The sequence below is a fragment of the Mandrillus leucophaeus genome, unplaced genomic scaffold (genome assembly GCF_000951045.1).
Source record: "Mandrillus leucophaeus isolate KB7577 unplaced genomic scaffold, Mleu.le_1.0 Scaffold72, whole genome shotgun sequence".
Taxonomy (NCBI): Eukaryota; Metazoa; Chordata; class Mammalia; order Primates; family Cercopithecidae; genus Mandrillus; species Mandrillus leucophaeus.
In genome coordinates this window covers 6,049,979-6,061,518 of record NW_012107808.1, presented here as the reverse complement: position 1 = coordinate 6,061,518, position 11,540 = coordinate 6,049,979, and positions in this window count along the sequence as shown.

Sequence of the window (11,540 nt, the reverse complement as noted above, 5' to 3'; positions counted from 1 at the left end):
GAGCACGGACTCCAGCAGCAGGGCGTGAAGAGGCAGACAGCAGGTTCCCTGGGGAAGAGAGCCCTGGGGAAGCATAGGCACCTAAGTGAGTTCTTCAAGTTAGTGCCTGAGATGCGTCTTCTTGCGAGGAAACACAGTCTCCTAGATTTATCCAATAAACCATATATTTGTTGGATTGAAAATCAGGATCTGAGAATGATTCGTGATGTTATTGACGGGAGACATGTAACAAAGTTATATGAATTAAGTTACAGTTAGCGGATTTAGCAAAAAGGTGTATCTGCTCTATAGGTTGACTGGAAATTGGATCCCTCCTTGTGACTAGATTTCCTGTTGGCCCTCATCCCATCAGCCCCTGAGCTCATGGCCAGACACATGTGTTACCCTAGGCTCGGTGCTGCCAGGACACGGGTGAGGCAGAGCCATGCCCCGGGACGGGCGCTGGGCCTCAGTTCCACCACTGTTTTTCTTTACTGGGTTGAATGGTACTATGGTCTGATGTTGGCATGTCCCCAAAATGCATGTTGAAATCCTAACTCCAAGAGTGATGGCATTAAGAGGTGAGGACTTTGGGGGCATCAGATCCTGAAGACGGAACCCCACGAATGGGATTTATGCCCTTATAAAATAAGCCCAACGGAGCGCATTTGCCACTATCACTGCGGGGATGCAGTGAGAAGGTGCCATCCATGAACCACAAAGTGGATCCTCAGAACACACCACCAGTGCGTTGGTCTGAGATTTCCTGGCCCCCAGGACTGTGAGAAATAAATTTCTGTTATTCATAAGTTCCCCAATCTACAGTGTTGTTTATAAGTTCCCCAGTCTATGGCACTTTTGTAACAGCCAAAAGGGACTAAGACACACAGGAGTCCCTCCTGAGGCTCAGGGGGTCTTCCTGGGACCCTGCCTTTTTCCATGGCTCAGCCCCACACCTCCACCCCTGCTGGCAACTCTGGCCCTACTCTTTTTTCATCTTAGATTCCTTCATCCCATGACAATTGGGACGGAGAAATCCACCGGGTTCTCTGTCCTTGCTACAGCGGAAATCAGGCCCACAGGATCCTCACACCCCACTCACCTCAGAGGCACAGACCAGGCAGGGGAAGCAGAAGAGGGAGAGCTCTCAGCACCCCTCAGACCTGGCTGTGCTCCCCTTCCTCCTTCTCCCTTCCCCTCTGTGCTGAGAGCCTCAGGCCAGCTCCCCTTCCCAAAGCTCCTCCACTCAGCCCATGGGGCACCCCATGCATGCTGAAGACACCCAGAAACCAGCATCATTCTGGGGTCCCCTCAGATCCCTCCCACCCCATACCCCCAGTGGAAATCTAGAGCTCCAGGGACCCTGCGGTCAGGTTGACGCCCACATCTGTGGGTCCTGCCCCATGGAGGAGCAGCTCCCCGGGTGTTTCCGCACACTTTGAGCACCACTTTCTCTCCACCTGGACCTGGGTGGCTCCACCTGAAAGGCGACGGAGTAGATGGTTGACACTCTCTGAGCTCCACACTCTGAGGCTCACTTCAATCTGGCATCTGCCCCATCTTCATACCAAACCAACTTTTACAAAGGCCATCAATTACCTCCGTGTTGCTAAATCCAGTGGACATATTTCAATCCTCTTCTAATTTGAGCTCTCAGCAGCATTTAAAACTGCTCGCTCCCTCCTTCTTAAAATAACCCATTCCCATGGCTTTCAGGATGAAACCCGGCCTTCCCTCCCATCTCTACAGGCCCAGTCTCCCTGATACGGCCATGGCGCTTGGACAGGAGTGTTCATTTTCTAGCCTCTTTTTAGTTTCTATGCTCTCCCTGGATCATTTTGTCCAGACCTTCGCCTTTCATACCCAGATATCATCAAATGCTCGTCACATCATAGCTCCAACTTGGGTCTCTCTTCTGAATTTGCAAAGCCAGTTTCCTCCTGAAGAAATTTAGTGGGATGTTTTAAAAGTATCTCAAATCCATCACATCAGATGCCAGCTTCATAAATCCTTTCCCTGCAAACCTGGTCCACTCCCAGTGTTTCTCATGTCATCGAAGCATCACCAGTCATCCTTCGACATAAGACAAACCTAGAAGTGATCTTCCATACCCTCCTTTTCCTCAACTTTCATACTCAACACCTCATAGAATCCTACTGATGCAACCTCATAAATATCTTTAAAAACCACCACCTCTGCCCTCTCCATCCCGCACCCCAGGCTTAGCCACCAGCATCTGTGTTGTGGACCTGAGCAACGATCCTCCAGCGTGTCCACACAGACCCCTTCTCCTCCCGAAACAGGCCACCCAAGTCTGCCACCAGAAGTCCACATCTTGCCACCCTGGCTCACTGCCCTTACAATGAAGCCGACATGTCTATAGGCTCTACATGATCTGGGCCCCCAACTGCCCAGCCTCATCTTGCAAGAGACCACCCTGGCTCTCCCCGATTCCAAGCATGCTGTCACTCTCAGTACCCAGGACTGTGTGACCTCTCCCATGGGGCACTGCTCATGCTCATTCTTCAGACAGAAATGCCTCTTCTTCTTCCTCTTCACCTGTATAATCCCACCCTTCACATCTGGGCTCCAGAAGTTACTTAGGGGACAATGCCTCTGTTGAGTACCTGGTTAGTAGCACTCAAAAAGCTCTGTTCTCGTTCACGATGTCTTCATTTTGCAATTCTCCATTCGTTGCTTGTTATTTAATTAAGCACACTCTACCTTACTAAAGTTCTGTCAGGGCAGGGACTATGTCTGAAGTTGCTCACATATCACAGTGCCTGACACATTGGTAGACACTTAACAGAAACCCATCTGAAGGAATGAATAATGCTACATCACAAATTAGATTTTATATCTTTACATCAATCGCCATGACACTGCAAAAGTAACAATGGGTTGGGAAGGAATCGATGTGGCGTCAAGCCTCACCTCTTTGGGTGTCTTGCTGTGTGGCTGTAGGTGAGTCCCTTCCACTGCCAGGTTCCTGGTCTATAACATAAATGTATTCAGCTGACCCCTGAGGTTCTGTCCAGTTGGTGTTACAGGATTTCCTGATTTGCCTTGGAATGGACATCAAGCATGTGGTGCTCAGTTGGGGAACCTGGACTGGAAGAGCCAGGACACTCCTAAGATGCTCCCGGTTGGGGTTTATAAAGCCCTGGGGTGTCATCTTTTTAGTCAACGCCACCCACAGGAACCTTGGTGCAGTGTTGCAGGAGCTGAAATCCCAGTGTCTCATGGAGCTTTTCAATGTCATACGAAGGACCCCAGCATACGAGGCATGCCTGTCAATCTATCTCTTGGTTTCCAGTTAACCCCTTTGATTTCACTTACAGCCTAATCTCCGGAAAAACTGATGTTCACGTGAATCCAAGACAAGCAGGAGTTTATTAACTGTATAACCACGGGTCAGTTTCCTTAATTACTAACGGGATCATTGATAAACTGGGTATAAAATCAGGATGTACAACTAAGCCAGTGCTGTCTAACAGAACTTTCCACGATAAGGGAAATGTGCATATCTGTGCTGTCCAAAATAAGAGCCCCTGGCCACATGTGGCTATTAGCACTTAAAATGTGGCGACTGGGACTGAGGAACTGAATTCTAATTGCATTTAATTTAAATTAAACTTAAATAGCCAAATGTGGCTAGTAGCTATGCTATTGGACAGTGCAGAATCTAAATGATGTGAAGGATACATATGAAGTAGCTGGCACATAAGAGATCCACAGGAATTGTAGCTATCTCCTACCCCCAGCTCCACCTTCATAAAAGTGACTAGATAATCTTCCTAAATCTGCCAATCCCCTGATCCCTGTTTAAGTTACTGCATTCAGGAAATCCAACTTGTAAAAAGTAAGTCTCAATAATGTTATAGAAGAAAATCGTAAGTCCTGACTTCTGTGAGCCCCAGGCACAGCACACATTCATTCATTCTCCATGCATGTGTCCACTCAACAAACTCCCTTCAAGCATGTTCTCTGTGGGGAACCAGGAGATGGTGAGGCGGCTCCTGCACTTCCGAACGAGGCAAGGGTGAGTCCTGAGCTGTAAGTGCCTGGTCTTAGTCCTATTTCCTTAAAGAGTTTCTCCCCTTTTCCCCGAGATTAGGCCCATCACCGAGTACCAAGTCCCTTTCTATGTTGATGCAAGTTAGGAGCAAAAAATGAGGTAAGAGTGATAGATCCCATTTATAGCTCATAAGTAAAATGTATGAGGCCAGTTTTTTATATGTAATGTTTAACACGAGCAACACATACACATATATATTGTGATGGTTAATATGGAGTGTCAAGTTGATTGGATTGAAGGATGCAAAGTATTGTTCCTGGGTATGTCTGTGAGGGTGCTGCCAAAGGAGATGAACATTTAAGTCAGTGGACTGGGAGAGGCGGACCACCCACCCCTCAGTCTGGGTGGGCACCGGCTAATCAGCTGCCATTGTGGCTAGAATAAAGCAGGCAGAGGGATGTGGAAGGACTAGACTGGCTGAGTCTTCCGGCCTCCATCTTTCTCCTGTGCTGGATGCTTTCTGCGGTGGAACATCAGACTCCAACTTCTTCAGCTTTTGGACTCTTGGACCCACAGCAGTGATTTGCCAGGGGCTCTTGGGCCTTCAGCCAGACTGAAGGCTGCACTGTCAACTTCCCTACTTCTGAGGTTTTGGGGCTTGAACTGGCTTCCTTGCTCCTCAGCTTGCAGACAGCCTCTTGCGGGACTTCATCTTATGATTGTGAGTCAATTCTCCTTAATAAACTCCCTTTCATATATACATCCATTCGATTAGTCCTGACCCCCTAGAAAACCCTAATACACACACACACACACACTCACACACACACACACACACACACACACACAAACTGACCAGCAGATCGCTACTATTCAACACTCTAAATAATCACCAACTGAAAATGAAAACCCATGTTAGGAGTGACATTTACCCTGCCCAACACTCCTTAATCCAATGGAAACTCTGGATCATATGAAAAGATGGGGTAAATTAAGCCTTGATGAAGCATAAATAATCAAGATCAGGCCATGACTAGATAGGAAGGAGATTCCAAAGAATAAAATTAATTTGTGAGGGAATATAACTATCTGTGGCTCACATTTATTTCAGCTACAGCATGTGGAATGTTTGTCTGGTATTTGTCAAATGGCAGCGTTCATTCTTTTGACTGCCTCAATATGAATTTCCAACTAACCTAGTTAACCTCGAATTTCAAAGATTAGAGAAATGAGAATTATAAAAGCAGGAAACTAAAGCCAATAACAGTAATTGTGCTTTGCAACATAAACAAAAAAAGTCCAATTTTGGCCTCTGAAAACACACCCTACCGAATGTCATTAGTCATTAAAGCATAGACAAGCTCAAGCTCACACTACAAGCCTTTTTTTACTTTTATCTGTACCTCCCCCGCCCCCTCCTACATATATATATATATACCTTTAGAGTTATATAACAATTTGTTTAGGTGATTTTAAGCTCAAATGATTATTTTGAAGATGTTTGAAGGGAGAAGAACAGCATAACCTCACAACTTTCAGGGCAGGTCTGCAGATGGCTGAGAACTTGAATCTAGTTGGAGTGGGAGAGAAACAGATACCTGGGAATGGTTGGTGAGGACAAGAAGATCCGTTTGATTGGGCACCAGTGGATTAGATCCACTTCCTGTTCTCCATCCCCTACTTCCTGTCACAGTGCAGGTAGAACCAGTGGTGGACTGGACGTATGCTCTGAGTGCAAACCTCCCCTGCTGGAGTCCACTCTGAGTGGGAGCATATAAGGCCCAGGAGAGCTGCGAGTTCCAAGCAGATGCCACTGACACCCTGGATGTCTCTGAGGCGGAGGAAGATGGAGGAACCCCAGGCTGGGGAGGGCCGAACACCAAGAGCACCTCCATGGCCCCTTAGCCAGAACCTGCTTCTCCACTTGGAAGATGGATTCCCACACAAAGACGTGTTGAGCTGCGTGGAAGGAGAGAAGTGTCTCTGCTCACTGGTTTGGTGTTGTAGAGACACAGGGACAGGGTCCCTGCACAAAGTCCCACACCATAAGCACAAGAGGAAGGAGTGGCTGCTCAGTCACCTTTGTGTGTGAAATTTCCAGACTGAGGCTGTGCTATGCCTGGATGGGGCACCTGGATAACAAATTCGCATAAGCAGCTGGAGCACCAGGGTCCCCACAAGAATCCTACACAATAGCAAAACAGGGCCCGAGAACCAAGCATTCCAGAGCTTCCTTTGGAGCCTGTCAAGCTGGAGGCTAACAGCAGCCCCTGGGCTCCCACAAGACCTCGCTTAAGGAGGTGTGTGCACAACACACACACATATGCACACAGCTGCAGCCTGATTTACACACATACAAACACATCTATTTTCTAGAGTGTTGGTGCTCAAAATGATCAGCCCAATGTTGCCTCTAGAGTCTCACTGCAACGCTCTGGCTAAAGCCCAGGGCCTATGAGGACACCCCTCCAGTGCATAAATCCATGAACATACAGCCTTGAACCTCTATTCCTGTAACTTCTGAAAGTAGAGAATTCCTTATTGTAAAGTGCAGGGTAATTTCCAAACTGATTCTGGGTCAAAGACATTAGGCTATACTCTTCTCTCAATGCATTAAAACTTTCCTTTCTTCCTTCACCCATCTCTTCTTTCAGTAAACCACCTCTGCACATCCTACCCTATTCTAGGCACTGAGAAAAAATATAAATAAGTGAGGCTCAGAGCCTTCCCTTGGGAACCATTCATCCAAAGGGAATGATATAATCAGTAAATTGGTAATAAAGTGTGTTAAGATTTACAATAAAATCAAGCCCAGCTCAAGAGGAATTAAGCTGAGAAAAAACATTCAGCTCATGACTGTTAGAGAAGACGTCAAAAAGATAATGATTTTTAATCTAGATTTTGAGCTAAAGAAAGTGCCACAGAACAAGAGGTGGCAGGACCTCCCAGTCATGGTGAAATGTTGGTTCCTGACCACTGTGATCCTGACCAATGTCCACACAACAGTGCCCAACAAACATGTGTATTTATATATACACACGTATATATATAAACACACACACAAATGAACACACAAACTCAACCACAAGCATGCATACCTAGAGTTATTTCTATATACATGCATATCTAAGAGGTTGAAAAACATCAGTTCACACATATATCTCTGGTTTCAACCCAACACAAAAGAGTTCATTTTGGTTTCCTCCCTTCTGGATTAGTAACCCTTACTTTTACAGTGAGAAACCTGGTGTCCATCATCTGAGGCTGTTTGCTTCTTTCATCAACCACCCTGTAGTAGCCAGCCACACACCATGGCCTGAGCCTCTGTGCATACCCTCCTCAGCCTGCTTGGGCTCTGATACCTGTGAGGTCACAGTGATAGCTAATTTTATGAGTCACCTTGACTAGGCTAAGTGATACCCAGGTAGCTGGTAAAACATTGTTCCTGGGTGTGTCTGGGAAGGAGATTCTGGAAGAGATTAGCATTTGAATCAGTGGACTAAGTAAAGAAGATCTGTCATCACCAATGTGGGAGGGAAAGGAAAATGTAGGCAGGTGGCACATTAGTGACCACCCTCCAAAGCCCAGTGCCTTTGAATACTCAGCAGCTCCAAGGCTGAGACCCTGACAAACTGTGAAGATGGATCTGGCATCCCAAGGCTCACCTGACAGGGAGGGGCAGGTAATATGGTTTGGCTCTGTGTCCCCACCCAAATCTCATGTCAAATTGTAATCCTCATGTGTTGAAGGAAGGTCCTGGTGGGAAGTCATTGAATCATAGAAGCGGATTTCTCCCTTGCTGTTCTCTTGATAGAGTGCTCATGAGATCTGCTTGTTGGAAAGTGTGTAGCACCTCCTCCTTCGCTCTCTTCCTCCTGCTCTGCCATGGTAAGACATGCTTGCTTGCCCTTCACCTTCTGCCATGATTGTAAGTTTCCTGAGAACTCCCAGTCAGGCTTGCTGTTAAGCCTGTGGAACTGTGAGCCAACTAAACCTCTTTTCTTTATAAATTTCCCAGTCTCAGGTAGTTCTTTATAGCAGTGTGAGAATGAACAAATACAGCAGGGCAGGAAGATGACCCCTCACCTCCTCTCCCTGGTCCTCCTTCACGTCCCTGAGGATGGATTTCACAAGGGGAATGTATTATTGTCACTTAAGAATTTCACATAAGTAAGTCTGTTCATTGACAAAGTAAAAAAAAAAAAAAAGCTGGTCTTTCTAAAGCCATTAATTTCAACTCGAACATCTTGTTATCAGTTTTATAAACCTTCTAGATATTACATCACTTTCAAGAGAGACTTTGATTAATGTTTAGTCCTAATCATATTTTCTTAAACATTTTCAAATGTATTTATAATTTTAATATCATTTTTAATAGGATTTCAATTGGGAAAATTTAGTTATTTCAATTATTCTGACAAAAACTAATAATTCTAATACTGAATGCAAACTTGGTAAAATTTTCATGTCTTTTTCAATTTTAGAATCACACATTCCTTTTCTCTTTCCTTCTCTTCCTGAATAATTCAGTACTAAAGTCATGTGGTGGCACAAATGAGGCAGGGGTCTGCACTGGGACAAGGTGGGACAGGGGCTTTAGGGCAGGGTGTGAAGCCAAGCTGGTAATGCGGGTATCTGTGTATGGTGAGGGGGTGCAGGAGGGGTCCCAGTACAGGATGTGAGACCCCTGTGGGAGGGTTAGGACAGTGACTCTGTGCAAAGGTGGCCTGGCATGCGGGCTCAGGGATGCGGGTGGTGGTGAGAAGGACACCCACACAGGAGCTAGGCAGTGTGGTCTGTAGTGTTGGAGCTACAATGAATGAAGAGGGGTCTCTGTCGAGAGGTAACTATATTAGTCAGATTTCTTCAAAGAAATAGAGGATATACGGACATAAATAGAAAGAGATTCCTCATGAGGAATTGACCCACATGATTATGGAGGCTGAGAAGTCCCAAGATCTACCTCCTGCAAGTTGGAGTCTCAGGAAGGTCATTGGTGGAGTTTCAGTCCAATCCTGAAACCCTGAGAACCAGGGGAACCCATGATGTGAGTCAGGGTTTAAGTACAAAGGCCCAGCAACCAGGAGCTCTGATGTCTGAGGGCAGAAGAAGACAGATGTCCCAGCTCAGAGAGGGGAACTCCCCTTTCTGCCACCTTTCTGTTCTATGGGGGCGCCCCAGAGATGTGATGATGCCTGACCACGTTGGTGAAGGTGAACCTTCCTTATTCAGCCCACTGATTCAAATGCTGATCTCTTCCAGACTCTCCCTCCCAGACACACCCAGGAACAATGTTTTACCAGCTATCTGGATATCCCTTAGCCCAGTCAAGGTGACTCATAAAATTAGCCATGACAGTGACCTCACAGGTATCAGAGCCCAAGCAGGCTGAGGAGGGTGTGCACAGAGGCTGAGACCATTATGGGTGGTTGGCTCCTACAGGGGGTTTGATGAAACTAGCAAATAGCCTCAGGATGATGGACACCGGGTTTCTCACTTTAACAATAAGGGTTACAAATACAGAAAAGAGAGGAAACTAAAATGAACCATTTATGTTGGGTTGGAATCAGAGATATTAATCAATGATCTGATGTTGTTCAACCTGTTAGATATGTATGTATATAGAAATAATTCTAGGTGTGCATGTTTGTGGTTGAGTTTGCCTGCGTATATTTGTATATACATGAATACACATGATAGATTTCCTTTCCCTGTACTCTAGGAAGTTCTGGGATTAGCACGCCACAATTGCAACTCAGATCGTGTTTTCTAAGTACCACATTCCACTGGTGGAAGTGGCTAATTCCAGGCTGTGTACGAAAAAGTAGAAGGTGGGTCTGGAGCATCTCATGCCAAAATATAAGGACCTGCTCCAAGAATGATGAAGACTTGTCAATGGACACAGAAGCCAGCTTGAAGGCTTTCCACTAGCAATATCTGGCATAATTTAAGCAGCAAAATAAAGATCGTAACAGATTATAATCCATTGAATGAAACAGGAAACCATAATTCCATACTGATATACATCAATAAATCAATAAACTGAAAATTTGATGAGACACAAAATATTCTAAAAATATTACTCAATAAAGTGTTTATTAATCAAACCGTACATCGTTAGTAAAAGGGAACTTTGAAACTTTATAGGATACATTGAGACAAATGTTTGCCTCTCAAAAATGTGTGACCTGAATCTAACCTTAAGGAAATAGCAGATTAGCCAACATTGGGTGATTTTCTACAATATGGCCTGTAATCTTCAAGCATTAAGAAAACAAATCAAAGAAAGACTGAGAAACTGGAGAAACTGACTCAGGAAGAAAGAGACTAGCTATGCATGGCAACTAAATTTAGCACACAATTCTGAACCAGTTCCTTTGGACACTGTTGAGATGGTTAATAAAACACAAATAGGATCTGAGGACTAGCTGTGTGAGAATGTTAACTTCTTAATTTTGATAGCTGTATTATGATTTTGGAAAAAATGCTCTTGTTTGTAGAAAATTCACACTGAAGTGTCCAGGTATGATGGGATATTAGGTTAGCTACTTACTCTTACTGTACTGGCAAGTTTTCAGTAAGTTTGAGACTCTTTCACAAGAAACATTATTTTTAAGAAATACAGCTACAAATCTAACATCACTTAAACATTTTCAATTCCATATGTCAGATCTACTGTGACAAACTAACAAAACTTTTACAAGTTCAAATATCAACTAATACAAAGAATATTCCTATACTTATCACTATAATATATCAATACGATTGTAATTTTCTTTACCATCTCTATACTTAGTTCTGCATCTTTTTGGATTAAAGTGTTTATTCACTAAGGAAACAATTACACCATGCCACATAAACTGAGGCCACCATCGAAAGCTAAGCAAGATTCCTTACTCTGGGGGCTCCTATTCTAGCCAGGATGTGGGATTTGAATTTGCACGCACCTATAGTAATAGATCTCACAACAAAAAAGACACATTGACCCCTTCTGAAACCATTATGGTAACAGAGACCCCAAATCTACTCCCTACAATTGGACAGTCCAAATTATCTAGATTCAAGTCATACATGGCCTCCTTCTGCATAAACCTGAACGTGTTCATGCACACATTCACACACACACATGCACATCCACTCACTCTCTTTTCACCAGCCTTTTAGATCCTGTCACCTGTCTACTGCCCAATTCCTCCCTGACATCTTATAGACATTCAAAGACATTCAAATTCCATTAGAGTTGATTCTGCAGCTCTTCTATGTGCACGTCTTTTATGTTTTTTGGATCCTGACTTCCAAAACCAGATTAATAACCCTCTTCAAAGAAAGGGTATGTGACAGAAAGCATATGATACAGACATAGGTATGAGAAAGGTCAAAATTCCTACAGCATCCAATATACAATTTTTGACCTATGATCTATATACATTGCAAAAACTGTCCGTGTAGTCAAGTTTGGGGAAATGCAAGGGCAATTTAATAGCAATCATTTCCCTTTGCCAAATAACCCAGAGGCTACAAGGATGAAAATTAAAAGTAATTG